This window comes from Balaenoptera borealis (assembly GCF_965194805.1).
Source record: "Balaenoptera borealis genome assembly, chromosome: 19".
Lineage (NCBI taxonomy): Eukaryota > Metazoa > Chordata > Mammalia > Artiodactyla > Balaenopteridae > Balaenoptera > Balaenoptera borealis.
In genome coordinates, this window is record NC_138878.1 from 60,993,007 (window position 1) to 61,014,239 (window position 21,233).

Here is a 21,233-nt window from a genome sequence, read left to right on the forward strand (position 1 = left end):
GCATCCCCATTTTACAGATGAGGAAACTGAGGCACTGGGCAGTTAAGTGACTTGCCCAGAGTCACACATCTGCTAAAGGGTAAACTGGGGATCCCCCACCCCACCCCGGGGGGTGCAGTCTGGCCCCAAAGCCCAGGCTTTTCGCCATAAAGCCTCACTGTTTGCTTGTTACAGGGACCAGGACTGAAAGCCCACAGTCGGGAAGCTGCCTTTGCCCCGCCCCCCTCCACTCTGCTTTTTGCCCTGGGATCCAGCTTGGGTCTCAGCTTAGCCAGTGGAGGCCCCGCCTCAGCAGGGTGCCGTCCCACCCTCCTCTTTCCCTTTTTACCCTCTGTGGTGTCTTCATTAACATAACCGTGGCGCCCTCCGGCTTCCTCAGATGTGTTTGTGAGTTTGTGAGCGAGCCCGGGTGGGTGACTGACGGGGAGACCTGCAAGGAAGGGGTCAGGACCCCGGAGGCCGATCTGGCCTGGAGGCAGCTGCGGGACTTGGAGCAGGGGCCCACCACCTCTCGCAGCCTCAGTTTCCCCATCAGCGAGGGGGGGCCTGGTGCCTTCCTCTCGGAGGTTTCATAGATGATGTCACATGTCAACAGATGTGCTGCAAATTTACGGCAGTAACTGGCTTCCAAGGTGTGTCAACATTCAGAATATTTCAGACCACAGCGCAGGCTGGATGAGGTGGAACAGCCCTCAGCCAGGCAGGGCAGCTCCCCTTCCCCAAATAGGCTAAAGATTTCTGCAGCAAATACTATTCCTGCTGCTAATATATCTGTGGCTGTTTTACACTAAGGAGGATACATAAGGATGGTCATTGCAGGTTAGCTTTTGCCCCACAATGAGTAAAGGGGAAAAAAAGGGGATGGTTTTTAGAGATTTTTGGAGGTTGGAATTGCAGATATGGGGTTGTAGATCGAGATGATCTGCGACATGGTGGGATGTCTGTGGAGTTTCATTGAGATAAGGTACCACCTGGCACTTAATAAGCCCGTTGTAAGTGCTGGTTGCTGTTACTGTCACGGTGGTTGCTATTATTATCACTGACCGGCCTTTAGTCTGTACCTACTAAATCTGTGCAGACAGATTGGGCTGTGTTGCAGGTCAACAGTTTCTCAAACTTGAACGTGCACACGAATCCCTTGGGGAGCCTGTTCAAATGCGAGGTCTGATTCAGCGGGTCTGTGGTGGGCCTGAGACTCTGCATTTCTAGCAGGCTCCCAGGGGACCCTGAGGCCCCTCCTTTGAGTAGCAAGGGGTAGAGTGGTTTCCGGATGATTTCCGAGTTGCTTCAAGGGCCCTGCGCTGGATGCCAGAGGCTAAGATCAGATTCCTTAACTCTTTGAGGTTTGCCAATTTGAGGGCAGATCTGTATGAATTAATTAGACACGGAAAAAAGTCATATATAACACTATGAAACTGTCCCCTTGTCCTGCCCTCTCCAGAGGAGCCCTCTGTGAGGAGTTTGGATGCGTTCTTTCTACCCCTCTCTTCTGTGCATACATTTTTTTCTTCTTGATCACACGTACCACATGAATTATTCTACACCTTGCTTTTTAACTTGAACAAATGTCTTAGAATTATTTCCATGGCAGCAATCTAGAACTCCACTCTTTTTTTTTTTTAATTGAAGTATAGTTGATTTACAATGTTGTGTTAATTTCTGCTGTACAGCAAAGTGATTCAGTTATACGGATATTTTTACATTATTTTTCATAGTCTTTTCCATTATGGTTTATTACAGAACATTGAGTACAGTTTCCTGTGCTATACAGTAGGACCTTGTTTTTTAAAAATATTTATTTAATTAATTGATTTATTTATTTTTGGCTGTGTCGGGTCTTAGTTGTGGCACATGGGATCTTCACTGCGGTGCATGGGCTTCTCTCCAGTTGTGGCACGCGCGGGCCCCAGAGCACGTGGGCTCAGTAGTTGCGGCGTGCGGGCTTAGGTGTGGTGTGCGGGCTTAGTTGCCCCAAGGCATGTGGGATCCTAGCTCCCTGACCAGGGATCGAACCCACGTCCTCTGCATTGGAAGGCAGATTCTTAACCACTGGACCACTAAGGAAGTCCCCAGGACCTTGTTTTTTTTGTTGTTGTTGTTTTTGTTTGTTTGTTTTTTAAGTTTTTTTTTTTTTTTTTGGCTGCACTGTGCAGCATGTGGGATATTAGTTCCCCGACCAGGGATCAAACCCACATCCCCTGCACTGGAAGTGCAGAGTCTTAACCACTGGACCGCCGGGGAAGTCCCAGGACCTTGTTGTTTATCCATTCTGTATATAATAGTTTGCATCTGCTAATCCCAAACTCCCAATTCGTCCGTCCCTCACCCCTCCCCCCAGAACCCATTCTTTTAGCAAACTAAAGGAGAAGTAGTATTCCATAATTTATTTAACCTCTACTCTATGGATTTTTTTTTTTTTGGTTCCAATTTTTACTGTGAGCCTATATATGTCTTTACATTTAAAGTGTGCTTACATTTAAAGTGTGTCTCTTGCAGACAGCAAATAGTCTATATCCTTTTGATGACTGGAATGTTGAGACCAGTGCCGTCCAGTAAGAAAATCCTAGCCACTTATACGTTACTTATAATTTTCTAGTAGCCACAGGAGAAAGAAATAGGGAAAATTAATGTGAATATATTTTATGCAACCTGTTCTATACAGAATACTATTATTTCAACATGTAATCAATCTAGAAGTCACTAATGAGATATTTTACAGTCTTTTTTATTGTGGTAAAATGCACGTGACATAAAAATCTCCCATTTTTACCATTTTTAAGTGCACAATTCAGTGGCATTGAGTATATTTGCAATGTTGTGTAACCATCACCGCTATCCATTTCCAGAACTTGTTCATCCTTCCAAACAGAAACTCTGTGCCCCTTAAACAATCATTCCCCATCCCCCTCTCCCACCACCTACTGGTAACCTCCATTCTACTTTCTTTCTCTGTGAATTTGACCACTTCTTCCTCATATAAGTGGAATCATACAGTATTTATCCTTCTGTGTCTAGCTTATTTCACTTACCATAATGTCTTCAAGGATAGTCATCACATCGTAGCATCTATCAGAATTTCCTTCCTTTTTAAGGCCGAATACTATTCCATTGTCTGAATAGACCACACTGTGTTTATCCATCCAATAATAGACAGACACTTGGGTTATTTCCACCTTTTGGATATTGCGAATAGCGCTGCCATAAACATCGGCATACAAGCATCTGAGTCTGCCTTCAGTGCTTTCGGATATATACCTAGGAGTGGAGTCGCTTGGTCATCTGGTAATTCTCTTTTTAACTTTTTGAGGAATCACTGTTGTCCACGGTGGCTGCACCATTTCACATTCCCACCAGTAACGCACAAGCGTTCCGATTTCTCCACATCCTCGCCAACACGTGTTGTAGAGTGTTTCCCCCCCTTCCGCCCCTCACTGACTTTTTGAAATCCAGTGTGTATTTTCCACTCAGAACATCTTGTTGGACTAACTCTGTTCCCAGGGCTGGGCAGTCACATGAGGCCTCTCTGAGTGGACGGTGCAGGGTTAGACCGTTCGTATTTGCCCTCATTACTGATGTGGCTGCGTTGAAATCCTCTATCTTACTATTCATTTTTGGTTTATCTCTGGTGTTCTTTGTTCCTTATTCTCTCGTTTCCTGCCTCCTTTAGATTAATTGAGTAATTTGGCCTTCCATCTTATCTCCATTAAGAGCTGATTCATGCTACCTCTTTATTACCCTAGAGTTTCCATTCTGCGTCTTTGACCGGGACCTGGGCTCTGATCCTGAGTGAGATGGGAGCCATGGCAGGCTTTTGAGCAGGGGAGTGACCTGACCTGACATTTTTGTATCCACACCTGCAGTTGCTTGTGCAAGAGCGTTTCTGCTGGCCAGATTCCTGGAAGAGGACTTGCTAAGGCAAAGGGAAGCGTGTGCTAAGGTTTGAGGAGGCCCTGGCAAATGGCATTCCAGAAAGGCCTCACTGTTCTCATCCCTTGCAAACAGCAGCCAGAATTTACTGAGTGGCTGCTTGGTGCCAGGCCAGGCCCTAGAGATGCTGGCGAGAATCAGCCCAAGTCCTGCTACTTAAATAACTCTTGGTCCTGGAAACACAGGGCAGTCTCTGGAGCGGCCTCTGAGCTCAAAGGAAGATGAAGCTTTCAGAGGAACCAAAAAAGGAGAGGCCAGAGGCTATTCTAGGTGGCAGAAGGAGGCCTGGCACAGCCCTGGTGTGAGCTCTGGCTGGACCAAGACGTGGACTGTATTGGCCTGGAGACTGCACGTGTGGGCTGCCCATCCACGTGGGACGTGCCGAGGTACAGCTAAGGAGTCAAAGAATAGTACCTCCCCCTTGGGGCTTGTTTGGGAGCGTTCAGCAGGAAGCAGACAGCACACGGGTTGTTGTTTGACTGACTTATCCCTGTTGGGAGGGGATCAGCAACCGGAACGGGTCGGCCTGACCTAGGGACAGGCGTGATCCATTCTTTGGACACGTTTAGGCCCTGTGGCAGATAGACTTGGACTCGGAGCCCCAGCTGTCTCCTTCTTCAGGCCAGCTGCGCCAGGCCTCTGTTAGAAGAGGATAAATAAGAGTAGAAGCTGCTTCTCAGGAGAGCGATGAGGGTCAGGCAGTGAGATGGTGGCCACACGGAGCTCAGGGCCCTCCTGGACCAGAGGAGGGTTCCATCAAGGTTAGCCACTATTATTATTATTGCTGCTGTTGTTGTTGTCATTGTTGTTGATTTAAGGCTTATAGGCAACAGCCAGATCCTTCCAGACCCACCCGCCCCCAGGACTGAGACCCCCTGGAGAAATGAGGTCGGTTGCTCGGGGTCAGGAAATTGCAGAGCAGGGATTTGAAGCCAGGTTTGTCTGACCTGAGCTCAGGGGCTCCCTGCTTCCAGGCCTTGGGGGAGCCTTGGGCTTAGCACAAAGACTCTTCCCTTCTTAGATCAACCAGCGAGCAAGGCGCGCTATCACAGTAACACCACCTCCATCAGTAATGATAACGGCAGCTCGCCCGCAGTGACTCAACAGGCAGCAGGACCTGACCCGAAGCCAAGCTATTTGTAGTCTGTCTTTGCTCGTCATGGGAATATTCATACATTTGGCTGCAGAAATATTAGTGTTTGATTACTGGGTGGCGTCTCCGAGCTGGTCATGGGTGTTCCGTCGTAGACAGGTGCGTGTCCCAGCACCTGGCAGAGTCTGAAAAAGAATCTGCTTTTCGGAAAGCATCTCCCCTCAAAGGTTTTGAATAAAGGCTCTTGGACCTCTTAGAATATGTATTGTGTCTCGAGCTTGCCCACCCCGCAGGGTGCATGTTGCCTGTACTGTTTGGCGACGCTGGATGGTGTTTACTCTTCAGATTCTGCGCTCCAGACGATGCAGAATGAGCAGACACATCGAGCCCTGATGGGCTCCAAAGGGGAGGAAGCCGGGTGGGTGGTAGGAGTGGGCAGGGAGGCTTCTGGAAGCCTGTTCCCCGAAAGCTGGGAGCCTGGAGGCTGTGCTGGGCCGCGACTGGTGATGAGGGAGGAAGGGGGAACGTGATGATGGGCCAGACTGGGGCCTGCCCTGTGATAGCATGCTCCTTGCACGGCTGGACACGGTGTCAAGGGAACCAGGAGAGAAGCCAGGCCCTGGAAACGGGCAGCAGAGGAATTAAGGGCAGATTTTATTCACTTTTGTCTCCAGCCCGTCCCGCTCTGCCGAGCCCTCCACTGGGTTGTCTCAGAGGCACCTCAAACTTAACACGTCGGACCCCTCACCCCCACCCCGCAAACAAACAAACAAAAGTAAAGCCTGCCCCCTCCATTTCGTCACCATCTCGGTCCATCCTCCCAGTGGCCTGGGTCAGGTACTTTGGCATCATCCTTGACTCTTTTTAAATTTTATTTATTTATTTATTTATTTATTTATGGCTGCTGCTCGGCTTGTGGGATCTTAGTTCCCCAACCTGGGATCAGACCCAGGCTGCAGCAGTGAAAACGCCGAGTCCTAACCACTGGACCACCAGGGAACTCCCCATTTTAATTTTTCTTATTGTGATAAACAACGCGTGACATAAAACTTACCATCTTAGGCCCTTTTTAGTCACATTGTTGTGCGGATGCCCCTTTTCCTCCTGTCTTCTGCACCCCGTCAGTCCAGCAGCGTAGCCTGTGAGCTCTGCCTGTGGAAGATCTCCACCGTCTGGCCTGTCTCCCCACCCCCGCTGCGCCCACCCCTGTCCAGCCACCATCACCTCCCGCCTGGACCATCTCAGTCTCCTCCTCCCGGGGCTCCCTCCATCCCCTGCCCCGCACCGGCTATTTCCCTCACTCAGCCAACCGGACCCTGTTGTAACCTGAGTCAGCTCACGGCCCTTCTCCGCCCTCCCGCGCTCCCGTAGCTCAGAGTAAAAGCCCAAGAACTCCGCTCACCAGTGCACTAACCACTGGGTAGCTGTGAGTGTCAAAAAAAAAAAAAAACCACGCTGGATTTCAAAGACTTTGAAGGAAGGGGGAAAACAGTCAGCTCCCCATTAATACTATTTTTATATTGATGACACGTTGAAATGATCATGGTTGTATATATCATATTACTTAAAATGTATTCTTGAAATTAGCATATGTTAAATTCACCTCTTCTTTCCACTCGAAAATTTAGAATGACATATGTGGCTTGCATCGCCTTTCTGGGGGGCAGCACTGGTTTAGAAGGCACCTCCCCTATTGGGTTGTCGGAGGGGTGAATGAATGAACATACGCAAAGCTTTGAGGACAGTGCCTGATACATCTAATGCAACACGTTAGCTGTTATTGCTTTTTAATTGTGGAAAATGTGCATACCATAAAATTTACCATTTTCACCATTTTTAAGTGTCCAGTTCAGTGGCACTAAGTACCTCTTTGGTGTTGTGCAACCATCACCTGTATCCATTTCCAGAACTTTTTCATCATTCCAAACAGAAACTCAGTACCCATTAAACAATAACTCCCCATTCTCCCCTCCCACCAGCCCCTCGTAACCTCTCATCTACTTTCTGTTTCCATGAATTTGCCTATTTTATGCCCCTCGTTTAAAAAAAATTTTTATTTTATTTTATTTTTTTATCTTTTGACTGCGCCCTGCGGCATGTGGGATCTTAGCTCCCCGACCAGGGATGGAACCCGTGCCCCCTGCAGTGGAAGCGCAGAGAGTCTTATCCACTGGACCGCCAGGGAGGTCCCGTATGGTCTCATTGAAATGGAATCATACCATATTTGTCCTTTTGAGTCTGAGTTATTTCACTTAGCATAATGTTGCCAAGGTTCATCGATAATGTAGCATGTATCAGAATTTCATTCCTTTCCAAGACTGAATAATACTCCAGTGAGTGGCTCTACCGCATTTTGTTTCTACATCCCTCAGGTGATGGGCACGTGGGTTGTTTCTGCCTTTTAGCTGATATTATTTTTAGTTCATGATCTGACCCCTGGCTTTCTATCTATCTATCTAACCTCATGTCCCACTAACTACTCTCCCCCTTACTCACTCCGCTTCAGCCTCTCTGGCCTCCTTCCTTGACTCAGACACACATCCACCTCAGGGCCTTTGCGGTTGCTACTCCTTTGCTCTGTGATTCCCTCCCTCCCCCTCCTCAATCAAGCCTGCCTTTATTTCTCTAGTTAAAATTACAAATACCTTGTCCGTCTTTTTCATTGCTTTTCCTCCACAGCACTTAGCAACTTCTGACATAATATTTATTTTACATTTATATTGATTTTACATGTCATAATCTTTTATAACATTTGTATTTTAAATATTGATAAATAATTCTATACATGACATATATATTCTAATATCTATTAAATATTTATTCAATAAATAAAAGCTAAATACATGTAAATTAAATATTTGTAAATACTTAGTATAATCTGTTATATTGTTCTTTCTTTATTTCCCTCCTGACCCTCCTCAAAAATCTAAGCTCCACGTGAACAGGGATCTCTTGTTTTGTTCACAGCCATCCCTCCAGCTTCTAGAACAGAGCCTGGCACGCAGCACATATCCCAAGCCTTAATTGCTGAATGGATGAATATTTCGTGAATGAGGAACCCGGGAGGATGCGAATGAGCCAAAAGAAAGTGTGTTATTCGGGGAGAGGAGAGGAAGTTGGGAAGAGCAGAAAAAGGGCCCTGAGGCTTAAAAGCTGGTGTGATCAGGCCCTGGGTTAGTGTGAGGGACACTAGGGAACAGGCTGGCAGAAGAGACACAGTGAGTGCTTTGTGGGGGGTGGGAGTCTGAACTTTACCTGAAATGTGGTTCCCTCATTTGCTGGGTAACCTTGAGTCAGTGACTTGCCCTCTCTGGGCCTCATTGCCTCATCTGTAAAAAGGGAGAAGAGCAGCTGTTTGTTCATGAATGCAACATGAACATACACATTTCCTGCATTCCTGCCATGTGCTGGGCACTGTGGTAGATGAGGCAGGCAGCGTCCTCACCCTCATTGATCTATTCCAGGCCCCCACCTCCAGGGTCATGTAGAATTAAGCACTGTGGTGGCCTGTGGTGAACCGCAGTTCCTGTCGTCCGGTTAGCTGTAGGCTTCAGCTTTCCTCATCGGTAAGGTAAGGATAGAGGTACCCACCGTGCATGGTTGTCATGGAAGCCCGGTACCCCATTTATGGTAATGGCGATTTCTAAATGAGGGCTTTGTTATTGGTGTGGTCTTGGGCTCGAGATGCAACTTGGCCCCTTCATCATGGAGCTTATGTTTCTTTTCTTTTCTTTTTTTTTTTTTTTTTGACCACGCCACGCAGCTTGCGGGATTTTAGTTCCCCGACCAGGGATTGAACCTGGGCCCCCAGGCAGTGAAAGTGCTGAGTCCTAACCACTGGACCGCCAGGGAATTCCCATGGAGCTTATGTTTCTTTTCAAAATATGAACTTGACGTGGCTTAGAACGCATTTTGTGGATGCGTAAATCTCTGGCCTTGAACGTGGCCCTGATGCTTCACTAGGCTTTTCTGAGTTGGGCACACCTGTTGTACTGTGAGGCGTCCAGAGACTCAGTTTCCTCTCCTCTCCTCTCTGGAACTTCAGCAAAAGATTCTTCGTTCAACAGGCTGCTGAGTTAACCAACCTTCATTTGGAGGGTGTGTAAGTTAGCACACAGGTCATGCTAGCTGCTGTAACAAATAAGCCCTTTATTCTCAGTGGCTTCAGTGTACTAAGTGGCTTCAAAGCATTTTTCTCACACATGTTATAGACCAGTGGGGGTGCTTCTGGTGGGGCAGCCTCATGTGAACTCATTGAGAGAACCAGACTCCTTCCCTAGAGTGGCTTTGCCCTCCCCTAAGTCTGTGGAGTCCACTGTAGGTGAAGAAGTGTGGAGGGATGTCTTTTGTGCCGGGCCTGGAAAGTACGAATGTCACTTCCTTCCACCTACGTTCTGTTGGCCAGAATTCAGTCGTGTGACCACACCCAGCTACAAGGGATGCTGGGAAATGTAGTCCAGGGAAAGAAAATGGTTGGGGGAAACATACAGCAGTCTTCACCATAGTGGGTGTGTATTTGTAGATGCCCGGGTGGCCAGTGGAATGAGTGGGAAGGTCTCAGATCTATGGGAGGGGGCATCTGGATTAGCTGTTTTCCTGACCTTTGGACCTGCAGTCTCTGATAAGACATATATTTCACACCATGATCCAGGAGGGATACACACACACACACACACACCTGAAACAAAGTTTTGTGGAACACTTAGCTGAACCACCTTTGAGTCATTCAATATGTTTTTTCAATTTTACTCTGTTCTTTTTCCTTCATTTGTTCAGTGATGGTTGAGACTCACTATACTGATTTCATCACTGCTCAAATATTCCAACTCACAATTTGAAAAGCGCTGAAAATGAAAGTAGAAATGTGAGGAACCGTATGGGCAACTTCTACACTCCTGAGAGAGTACCACCTCAATTCCCCATGTGTCCCAAGCCCAGTTCCAGAAGCGCGTTGGAGGCATTGGGGCAATTCTGGAAGGTTAGAACACTTAGAACAAAATCTACTCGCTTCCCATGCTTACTGCCCCACCCCCCCAGCTACTTCTCTGACATCCTTTCCAGTGCCCTCCACCCACCTCACAATGATCTAGTTGTTCTTGGTGCCTATCAGGCACATTCCTGCCTTAGGGCCTTTGCACTCACTGTTCCCTCAGCCTGGGATGCTTTTCCCCCCCTCTATTTGCATGGCTCCCTTCATTTCAGTCTCTGCTTCAGTGTCACATGTATTGACCACCCTGTTTTAAAACTAAAGCCTCCCCTTCCCCATCATTCCCTTATCCTGCCTTTTGAGCTCCTCCTGGCCACTTGCCACTAGCCAATATCACGTCGTAGATGACTTTGTTTACCAATTGATGGTTTGCTTCTTCCACGAGAATTTAGCTCTATGAGGGGTCTCCCAGGGCCTGGGGCATAGTAGGTGTTCACTGAATATTTGTTGAGTGAATGAATGCAAATGTCTTGGTTTTGTGTTTTTTTTCTCCCTGCCCAGTGGGAAAGCAGCTTCCTCTCATCAGCATTTGGGGAAGGTGAATTGTCCGCAGGGTGTTGTAAGAGAGGGTCTGGGTGGGGGTCGGGTGGGAGGGAGAGAACCGAGCTGGGAAAGCTGTTCCCAGGAATTCTGTGGAATCAATAGCTTGGTTGCTTGACGTGAGAACACATGTCTATAGATTATTACTTCATAAAAGAATCGCTTAGGAACTGTGGGTTTTTCTGTCCCCCCTGCTGAAATAACAGTCCTAAATCTCACCTCTTATAACCAACTTAACCTCCCAAGGCACTGCAGAGCGTGGCGGGGCAGAGGGGGGTTCCCTCAGGTCCCTCTGGCCTGATTTGCTCTGTGTGTATGTGTTTTCACTTTTTGTTGAAGTCTAAAGGTTTCTTTGTTTGCTTGGTTTTGTGTTTTGAAGTATAAAGGTATTTCTGCCTCCGAAATTAGCACTTTACACACTTAGAAAATTCTACAAACCCAGCACATTTCACATGCCTTTGTGGTTTCTGTGTTTTCTTGCCCATTTTTGGCTTTGGTGGGTTTGGGGGGCGGGGTGTGGTGGATGGAATGAGAGGCTAAAGCTTCATCTCACCTCTCACACGTGGCGCCCCCATCCCAGGGCCAGTAGTGGGTACAGAGGGAAGTGACCCAGGGACGCGCTGGGGGTGTTCCACCTGGGTCATGTAGGCCACCCAGGAAATTCAGCCAGGACTGGAGGTGGGGGTCCGGGCGCTGCCCCGTGCGTTTGGCGGGGTGGGGGGCGCCGTGCTGAGGGAACATGTTCTGGGAGGATGTGCAGCCTGGTAAGTGCAGGTTGGGAGTCACGGTCCGGGGGTGGGGTGGGGGTGGGGATGGGCCATGTGACCAGTTCGTTCCTCCCTCCCTCCCGCTCTCCCTCCCTCCCTCCCTCTCTCCCTCCCTCCCTCCCTCTCTCCCTCCCTCTCTCCCTCTCTCCCTCCCTCCCTCCCTCCCTTCCTCCCTTCCTCCCTCCCTTCCTCCCTTCCTTCCCTTTTTCCTTGCTTAAAATTTTGAGCAGCTTTATTGAGATATAATTCACATACCATAAAATTCCCCCATTTAAAGCATACAGTTCAATGGTTTTCTGGTACATTCCCAGAGTTGTGCAGCCATCCCCACAATCTAGTTCTGGAACATTTTCATCCCCCCCAAATGGAAACCCCATATCTTTAACAGTTGCTCCCCATTCCCCCTTCCATCCAGCCCCTGGCAACCCCTAACCTGCTTTCTGTCTCATGAATTTGCCTATTCTGGACATTTTCTATAAATAGAACCCTACACTATGTGGCCTTTTGGGTCTGGCTTTCATGCAGTGTGTTTTCAAGGTTCATCCATGTTGTAGCGTGTGCCAGAGCTTCATTCCTTTTTTTTTTTTTCTTTTTAAACATTGAGATATTTGCATACCATTAATTTTTCCCCTTTAAGCGTACAATTCAGTGGGTTTTAGTACCTTTACAGAGTTGTGCAACCATCCTCACAATCTAGTTCTAGAACAATTTCATCACCCAAAAGGAAACCCTGTATATTTTTCCCTAATCCCTGGCAACCATTAATCTACTTTGTCTTTGGGGATTTGCCTTTTCTGAACATTCGTACAAATGGAATCGTGCAAGATGTGGTCTTTTGTGTCTGGCTGCTTTCATTTCATGTATTGTTTCCAAGGTTCATCCACGTTGTAGCATGGGTCAGTGCTTCATTCCTTTTTTATGGCTGAATAATATTCCGTTGTACAAATGTACCACGTCTGGTTTATCCACTTGTCAGTTGGTGGACATTTGGGTTGTTTCCACTTTTTGTCAACTATGAATAAAGCTACTTGGTGGCTGTTTCTTCAGTCGAGGTGGAAGATGGCATTTCCAGCCACCCCCTGCCCAGGCCTGTTCTTCCTTTGTGTGCTTACAGGTACACAGGTTTCCCTGTCCCTCTCTCCCTCCCCCTCCTCCCCTTCCTCTTTTCCTTTCTCTTCCTAGTCTTCCTGTTCTTCCTGTGTTGTTATCTCCCCCTCCCCCAGCCTCAGCCAAGGGCTCAGGAGTCTGGAAATCATTTCCAGGGAGCCCTGGGCAGTCCCACAGGGCGGTTCTGCTCTCCCAGCAGGGAAGCCTCAGCCCTGCCTGGCCTCCCACCCCTGCGAGGGAACAGAGGAGGAACCTGATCCTTCTAATCTGGCCCCAGGGGACGTGTGTGGGGACAGGGCCACATGTAGGAAACAGCTTTCCTTTGGGGCTTAAAAAAATTTTTTTTTCTTTTTTTAAATAGGAACAACGTGCGCAAGTAGAAAACTCAGTAGAAAACTCGAATAATATCAGAGATTTCTAGTGAAAAGTCTCCCTCCCTCTCCCAACACCCAGCTATCTGTACCCACATCCTCTTCCCAGAGGTAAATGGTTATAGTTTGGGGGCCTCTTTTCAAACAGACATTCTGTGCATGTGTAAGCATCTCTCCCTCTCTCTCTCTCTCTCTCTCCTTCTCCCTCCTTCCCTCCCTCCCTCTCTCGTCACGCCCCACCCCCCCATTTTTTAAGGCACTAATGACAAGTTATTCTAACACTGTTCTGCCCTTTGCCTTTAGCTTTTAATGATATATCCTGGAGGTTCTAACTTGTCAAGTTCTGTGTCTTTCTCAGCTGCACGGTATTTATTCCATTGGAGGGCCCTAACTTGCTGAACCAGTCCCCATCTGCTGGACACTTAGGTTAGTTCTAGTACCACAAACAAGACTACAGTGAGGTACCGTGTGTACAACTGTTGATTTGCATGAATGTGAGTAATGTGAGTACAGGGTAAGTTAAAAGCCCAGAGGTGGAATTGCTGGGACAAAGGGTGTGCAGAAGAAAAACAAAATTTATTAATGAAAATTTCCAACTGTATACAAAATTAGAGAGAACTGCATAATGAACCCTCCTTACTTATCCCCAGGTTCCATAGATCAAGATCTGGCCACACTTGCTTGTATCGATGTCTTTTTTGTTGCTGTTGAAGTATCAATATTTTAAAGCAAATCCCAGATCTCTTGCCATTTTAATTCTACAAACTCAAGTGTGTATTTAAAAAGCAAAACTAAGCACTTTCTTACATAGCCACAATGACATTGTCAAACCTAGTAAAAAATTACAGTCATTTGGTATCATCAAGGGATGTGCTTTTTTTAATTACTTTTTTTTTATGGAGATGTGATTCACATACCATAAAATTCACTCTTTGAAAGTATACAGTTCAGTGGTTTTTAGTATATTTACAAGGTTGTACAACCATCACCGTTATCTGATTCTGGAATGTTTTCATCACCCTCAAAAGAAATCCCATTTCCATGAGAAGTCTCCTCATTTCCCCCAGCCCTCCTTCCCCGCTACAAGCCCCTGATCACCATTAATCTACTTTCTGTTTCTATAGATTGCCTGTTCTGGACATTTCACATGAATGGAATCATGCAGTACGTGTGTGGTCTTTTGTACTTGGCATCTTTCACTGAGTGTAATGTTTTCAAGGTTCGTCCATGTCGTAGCGTGGATCAGTGCTTCATTCTCTTTTCTGGCTGATTAATATTCTATTATATGAATATACCAGGTTTATTTATCCATTGATAGACATTTGGGTTGTTGCCACTTTTTTGTCTCTTGTGAATATGCTGGTATGGGCATTTGTGCACAAGTCTCTGTGTGGATGTATGTTAATTCTCTTGGGTCTATACCTAGGAGTGGAATTCCTGGGTTAAATGATAACTCTGTGTTCAGTTATTGAGGTACTGCCAGACTTTCTCCCCCAGCAGCTGCACCAGTTTACTTTCCCACCAGTAATGCATGAGGATTCCAATTTCTCTTTTCTAACATAACCATCCTACTGGGTGTGAGGTGGTATCCCATTATGTTTTGTTTTTTAAAAATTTTTTAATTTATTTTTGGCTGCATTGGGTCTTTGTCGCTGTGCATGGGCTTTCTCTAGTTGCAGTGAGCAGGGGCTACTCTTCGTTGTGGTGCACAGGCTTCTCATTGCCGTGGCTTCTCTTGTTGCAGAGCACGGGCTCTAGGTGCGTGGGCATCAGTAGTTGTGGCATGTGGGCTCTAGAGCGCAGACTCAGTAGTTGTGGCACACGGGCTCAGTAGCTCCGCGGCATGTGGGATCTTCCCGAACCAGGGCTCGAACCCGTGTCCCCTGCATTGGCAGGCAGATTCTTAACCACCGCACCGCCAGGGAAGTCCCCCATTATGGTTTTGACTTGCATTTCTCTAATGGCTAATGATGTTGAGCATCTTTAAATGGGGTGGGGGTGTGCATCTAAATTCTCATCTCTGTTTCCACTTGGCGGATGGGACCACTGTTTTTCACTGCCTTGTCTTTAATTTTCCCCCAGACACTCTCCTTCCCTCTTCCCTGCCTGTTTTCTCTGCCCCTGCTTTCTCTGTCTTGACTGAGTAGTCTTTGTGTACAGAGACCGCCAATCCTTCTTGCTGCCTCTCATTCAGGGGATAAAATCTGGGCTTCATGGTGGTCTGGGCTCATGCCCTTCCCTGGGGCAGCATGCAGCGTGCAGTGTAGGTGGTTGGTGGTGTCAGCCTGCCCAGTGGGGACCCACGCTCCACCCCTTACTTGCTGTGTGACTTGGGGCCAGTGCCTTCGCCTCTCTGAGCTTCAGATCCTTGAGGTTAGTGGTGAAGCCCATTTCTTTCCATCTTCCCTTGTGCTTTCTCCTTCTTTCCTTTACTAGATACTTATTGAGCATTTTGCAATTCACATCCCAAAATGGGAGTAACATGTATCCCTTAGCTCACTTATTCAGCAGTTATTTACTAAGTGCCTATTGTGTGCCAGGCACTATTCTAGGAGGGGGGGATATAGCATGAACAAGACAAAAATCCCCGCCGTCTGGGGACTGACTGGCTGGTGGGGGAGACCCATGATAGGACTCATCAGAAGGTACTGAATGCAGTGGAGAAAAAGGGAAAGTGGGTGGAGAGGGCTGGTGGTGCGAGTGGTCATTTTAACCTGCCCTCGCTGAAAATGTGATTTTTTTTTTTTTTTTTAAAGATCCTAGGGATCTAACACTCTTTTTTTTTTTTTTAAAGAATTCCTTTATTTTTATTATTTATTTATTTATTTATTTTATTTTTGTCTGTGTTGGGTCTTCGTTTCTGTGCAAGGGTCTTCTCTAGTTGCGGCAAGCGGGGGCCACTCTTCATCGCGGTGCGCGGGGCCTCTCACTATCGCGGCCTCTCCTGCTGCGGAGCACAAGCTCCAGACGCGCAGGCTCAGTAGTTGTGGCTCACGGGCCTAGTTGCTCCGCGGCATGTGGGATCCTCCCAGACCAGGGCTCGAACCCGTGTCCCCTGCATTGGCAAGAAGATTCTCAACCACTGCGCCACCAGGGAAGCCCGGGAAAATGTGATATTTGAGCAAAGACCTAAAGAAGGTGAGGGGGAAGCCCCGTAGCTATCTGCAGGAAGGGTGTTCCTGACTGAGAACAGCAAGTGCAAAGGTCCTGAGGCAGGGAAGTGAATATACTTGCCCCACTTCACAGCTGGTAACTTGTGGAGCCACAGTTTGAACCAGGCAGTCTGGAGTTAGAGTCTGTTTTTGTTTTTGTTTTGTAATGAACTTCATTAAGGTGTAATTTATATTTAACGCGATACACCCGTTTAAAATTTTTTTTAATTTAATTTTTTAAATTGAAATGTAGTTGATTTACCATGTTTCAGGTGTACAGCAAAGTGATTCAGTTATACATATATATATTCTTTTATTTATTCATTTATTTATTTATTTATTTATTTTTGGCTGCATCGGGTCTTTGTTGCTGCGTGCGGGCTTCTCATTTTGGTGACTTCTCTTGTTGCGAAGCACAGGCTCTAGGAGCGCGGGCTTCAGTAGTTGTGCCTCGCGGGCTCTAGACCACAGGCTCAGAAGTTGTGCCACACAGGCTTAGTTGCTCCGTGGCCTGTGGGATCTTCCCAGACCAGGGCTCGACCTGTGTGTGTCCCCTGCATTGGCAGGCGGATTCTTAACCACTGCGCCACCAGGGAAGCCCCATATATATATTCTTTTTCAGGTTCTTTTCCATTATAGATTATTACAAGATATTGAGTGTAGTTCCCTGTGCTATACAGTAGGTCCTTCTTGTGCATCTGTTTTATATATAGTAGTGTGTATCTGTTAATCCCAAATTCCTAATTTATCCCTCCCCCCAAGTGATACATCCATTTTAATGGTACTTATTGGATGCATTTTGACAAATCCGTACCATTGTGTAACCGCCTTCCCAGTCAAGGCACAGAACATTTTCTAGCGTTTGATGTAAATAGAACCACACAGCCTGTGCTCTTTGGTGTCTGGCTTCTGCCACTCAGCACAGTGATTTTGAGGTTCATCTATGTTGCGCCTCTTAGTGGTTTGTTTCTTTTTGTTGCTGTGCAGTAATTCCATTGTGCAGATACAATACATTGCGATCTGTTTATCCCTTCGGCTGTGGGTGTACCTTTGGGCTGTTTCCAGTGTTTGGCCATTACACATGAAGCTGCTGTGAACATTCGGGTACTAATCATTGTGTGACATGTGCCATCCTTTCTCTTGGGTAAATACCTAGGCGTGGAATGGCTGGGTTGGATAAGGATGTGTTTAACTTTATTAGAAACTGTCAAGCCATTTTCCAAAGTGGCCGGAACATTTAACATTACCCCCAGCCGTGCATAAGAGTTCCAGTTGCTCCACATCTGCACCACCACTTGCTGTTATCAGTCTTTTAAATTTTCAAATGGGTATGTAGTGGTGTCTCATTATGGTCTTAATTGAAATTTCCCTCATGACTAAAGATGTCGAATATCTCATTGGCTTCTGCGCCATTGTAGGTCTCCTTTCACTCGTTTTTAAATTGGGTTGTTGGTCTTCTTATTGTAGGATTTCTTTATATATTCTGAATATATGTCCTGGTCTGATATATGTGTTGTGAACATTTTCTCGCAACATGTGAGTCCATTCTCGTTATTTGCAGTAGGTGTGTTCTGTAAAGTTGACACAGTCACCACACTGGGGTCTTTTCAGAGATCCCGCTGGCTTTCCAAGTGGCGGGCAGCTAACTGAGGCCCCAGCTGATGTGCCACTGTGGTGGTTCCCCCCACCAGCCTACGTCCCAATCCAGATACCTCTCAAGAGCACCCTGTCTCTTCTGCAAGCACCCTGGCATCCCACCTTATGCCTGTTCCCACCCTACGCCTGTTCCCACCTTATGCCTCCTCTGGTACTTCTCTTTAAATGGCTTTATGGGATGTAATTCGCATACCCTCCAATTCACCAGTGGCTCTTCGTATATTCACAGAATTGTACAACCATCACCACAATCAATTTTTGAACATTTTCATTCCCCCCCCAAAAGAAACTGGGAACAGTCCCCTGCCAGGTGGCCCTGGACAGACAGGCAAGGGAGAGGAAGGTTGAGGGAGGCCCATGTCGCTGGAGCTGAGTGGAAAAAGGAGGGAGGGCAGGGAATGAGGGCAGTGGGAACAGGGCCAGTTCCTATGCGGCCTGGTGGACCTCAGTGAGGACTTTGCTTTGACTCCGAGTGAGATAAGAACCCTGCTCAGATTCAGGGCAGAGGAGGGACAGGAGGTGACTCAGGGTCAAACCAGATCCCTAGACTGGGAGTAAGGGTGGGGAGACTGTTGAGGAGGCTGCTGAAGAAATTCAGGCATAATGTGGGTTCGGGAAATATTTATTGATTTTTGAATTGAATGAAGGAATGATTTCAGCAAAGCAGTAGGAGGCATTTGCTGAAGCAAATGTGCAGGGGAGAGGGCTGGAAGGTCTGTCCCAGCCACCCTCCAAAACCAGTCTCTCCTGCTTCTGCCCCCTAGAACAAGCAGGGTATCGGGAGGACCCAGCCACTGAACAACCAAAAGCCCGGCTTCCAGGCAGACCTACTTTGTGACCTGGGGCATGCTCAGGGGGGTGTTGCCTCAATTTTCATTCTGTAAAATGGGAATAATCAAGTGCCTGGGTGTGGTCAGTACATGTTTGCTAGTTTTCTTTTTTTTAAATTTTGAAATAGAGTGTTCATACAGAAGAGTAGAAAACGTGTCTTCCGCCTAGCAATGATCAACTAACACTCTCACAGTTACTTTTGTTTAAACAGCTTTATTGAGCTTCAATTCACGTATCATACAGTTCACCCATTTAAAATGTACGACTCTGGTTTATGGTACATTCGCAGAGATGTGTAACCATCACCATTTCAATTTAAAACATTTTCATCACCCCCAAAATAAACGCTGTGCCCCTGAGCCATCACCCTCCCCCGCCACTCCCATCCATCCCAGACCTGGCAACCACTGATCTACTTTCTGTCTCTGTGGATTTGTCTGTTCTGGACATTTCATAGAAACAGAATCATATAATATGTGGTCTTCTGTGCCTGGCTTCTTTCACTTGGCCTGATGGCTTGTCTGTTCATCCATGCTGTAGCACGCGTCAGTGCTTCATTCCTTTTCGTGGCTGAGTAATATTCCATTGTGTGGATGGACCACATTTTGTTTCTCCATCAGTTAATGGGCATTTGGATTGCTTTTACCTTTTGGCTATTATGAATAATGCTGCTGTGAACATTTGTGTACATGTTTTTCAGTGCATACATATTTTCATGTTTCCTGGGTAATGTACCCAGGAGTGGGATTGCTGGGTCATAGGGTAACTCTGTTTAACCCTTCGAGGAGCTGCCAGACTGTTTCCCACGTGATCACACCATGTTACTTTCTACCAGTAATAGATGAGGGTGACAGTTATTCTTTTGTATTCTTCTGTCTTCTCCCCCTTTGGGGGAACTTTTTGTTGAATTACAACATGGAGAAAAGAGCACACATCATAAATGTCCAGTTGGATGAATTTTTTTGCACATTGGACACACCCATGTAACTGGCTCCCAGATTTAAAAACAAAAAATAAAAAAACCCCCAGAACATGACCCCCTCCCAAAAGATGCCCCAACCCTTTCTGGCCCCTCCATCTGCCCCCCACCCCTCCGACCCCCAGGGAACCACCATCCTGATTCTAACTCCATAGTTAAAAGTGGGTGTGTACTTTTACATGAAACCGTGCAGTGGTGTTTTCTTTCACTCAACATGGTGTTTGTGAGATGATTCCATGTTGTATATACCAGTAGTTTGTTCCTTTTTCATTGCTGTGTAGTATTCTGTTATGTGCTGGACCGCAGCGTATTCATGCATTCTTCTGTTGATGGGCATCTGGGTTGTTTCCAGTTCAAGGGTGCTGTGAACATTCTAGAATGTGCTACATCTGCCCCATTATTCATAAGGACGGAACTAGAGTAGCCCCAGGCTCTGTGTGATGCCAGGTAGAAATTATCTGTAGGCTCCCCTCCCTTCTTGACGGAGGTGTACCCCCCATCGCATGTTCTAGAACGCTCCTTTCTGAGTGAGGGTTGAAAGCCATCATGGCAGTCCCTGCTGCTGGTGTTGGCTCTGTAACTCTTGCTCTGTGGACTTGAGAGATGTTCTCTTCCACAGCGCCTGTGAACGAGGTCAGTGGGGATGCGGGCGTTGTCTGGGGGTCCTGCCCCTGTGGAGGGTCCCTAACCAGCCTGACGGGGTTCATCGGGGTGGTGTCTGTACACATTCTGCACACTTGCCTGGAGTTTTTATTGTCTTCCATATTGGGGTGGCTCCTGGCGTTTTGGGCAGGAGCCACTGGTGTAGACTGATTGGATTAATTTGCCTCCTGGGTTGGTGTGCAGGGTGGGGCGGGTGGATAAGTCCTGTGGAGCATTCCCCCACTGTCCTGGGAAGATGCGCCCACCTCCTCTCTCTCTCCGTGTCTGACTGTCTCTGAGACGTTCTCTATGGCATCGGCCCCATCAGCACCTCTGCTCAGTTCCCCCTTCTCTGAGCAGCTTTCTGTGCTGAGGCCCAATTTCACCCCTCCCCCACCTGTGACCTTTCACCTCCTCTCCCATCTGCCCCTGACAGGTTCCCTCTGGGCCCCTGGGCCTTGCTCTCATCCCAGTGGCCGGTCCCCCATTATGAGTCCTGCCCGATGGGTCCCTGGTCAGCCTGTGATGTGTCCGCCCCTGCCCACCACACCCTCCCCCAAACCTGGTCACACACCTACTCTGTTCAGCATCAGCTGTGACCACTGAGAATGGTCCCCCTCTGTCATTCAGTCCATGTTTACACAGAGGGAACAAAACAGACCGAAACCTGGGCTCACCCCCTCCTCCGCAGAGTCAGGCAATAGATAAGATAAATCAGAGTCACACGTGAGATGGTAATCAGAGCTTTGAAGTAAAGCAAAGCAGGAGAGGGAGGTGGAAGTGCTGGGTGAGGGGGTGGGGAATCGGGTTGAGCCTCACCGATCTGGTGCAAAGGTCCTGAGGCAGGTGTGTGCCTGGTGCATCGGAGGAATATGGAGCAGGCTGGTGTGGGTGGAGGGGAGCGAAGGAGGGAGAGGGTGAGAGGTGAGGACAGAGGTGGGATGGGGGCAGATGGTCACAGTAAGAACTTGGACTTTGATTCTGAGTGAGGCAGGAGCCGTGGGAGAGCGCCGAGCAGAGGAGGGACATGAGCGGACTTGCGTTCTAACATGATCCCTTTGGTCACCATGTGGGGATGAGATTGTAGGAGAACCAGGGCAGAATCAGGGGGACAGAGGGGACAGAACCTGGTTGTTATTTGTCACAGCCAAAAACCAACATTGCTATCCACCCAACTCCAG

At 47.5% G+C, this 21,233-nt stretch overlaps 1 protein-coding gene across 12 annotated transcripts in view; it reads left to right on the plus strand.

Moving 5' to 3' along the window:
* Positions 1-21,233, plus strand: part of BICRA (BRD4 interacting chromatin remodeling complex associated protein) — a 79,737-nt gene that overhangs the window by 15,983 nt on the left and 42,521 nt on the right. Inside the window, exon 1 of one of the 12 annotated variants that reach the window (XM_082368569.1) lies at positions 3,881-4,688. The exons of 9 other annotated variants lie outside the window; for them this stretch is intronic. The gene's annotated coding sequence lies outside the window, so the exon portion shown is untranslated. Of the gene's footprint in view, positions 1-3,880; positions 4,689-9,796; positions 9,999-11,569; positions 12,904-21,233 lie in introns of those variants that run through there. 2 more of the 12 variants (XM_082368567.1, XM_082368571.1) reach the window with 2 other exon arrangements.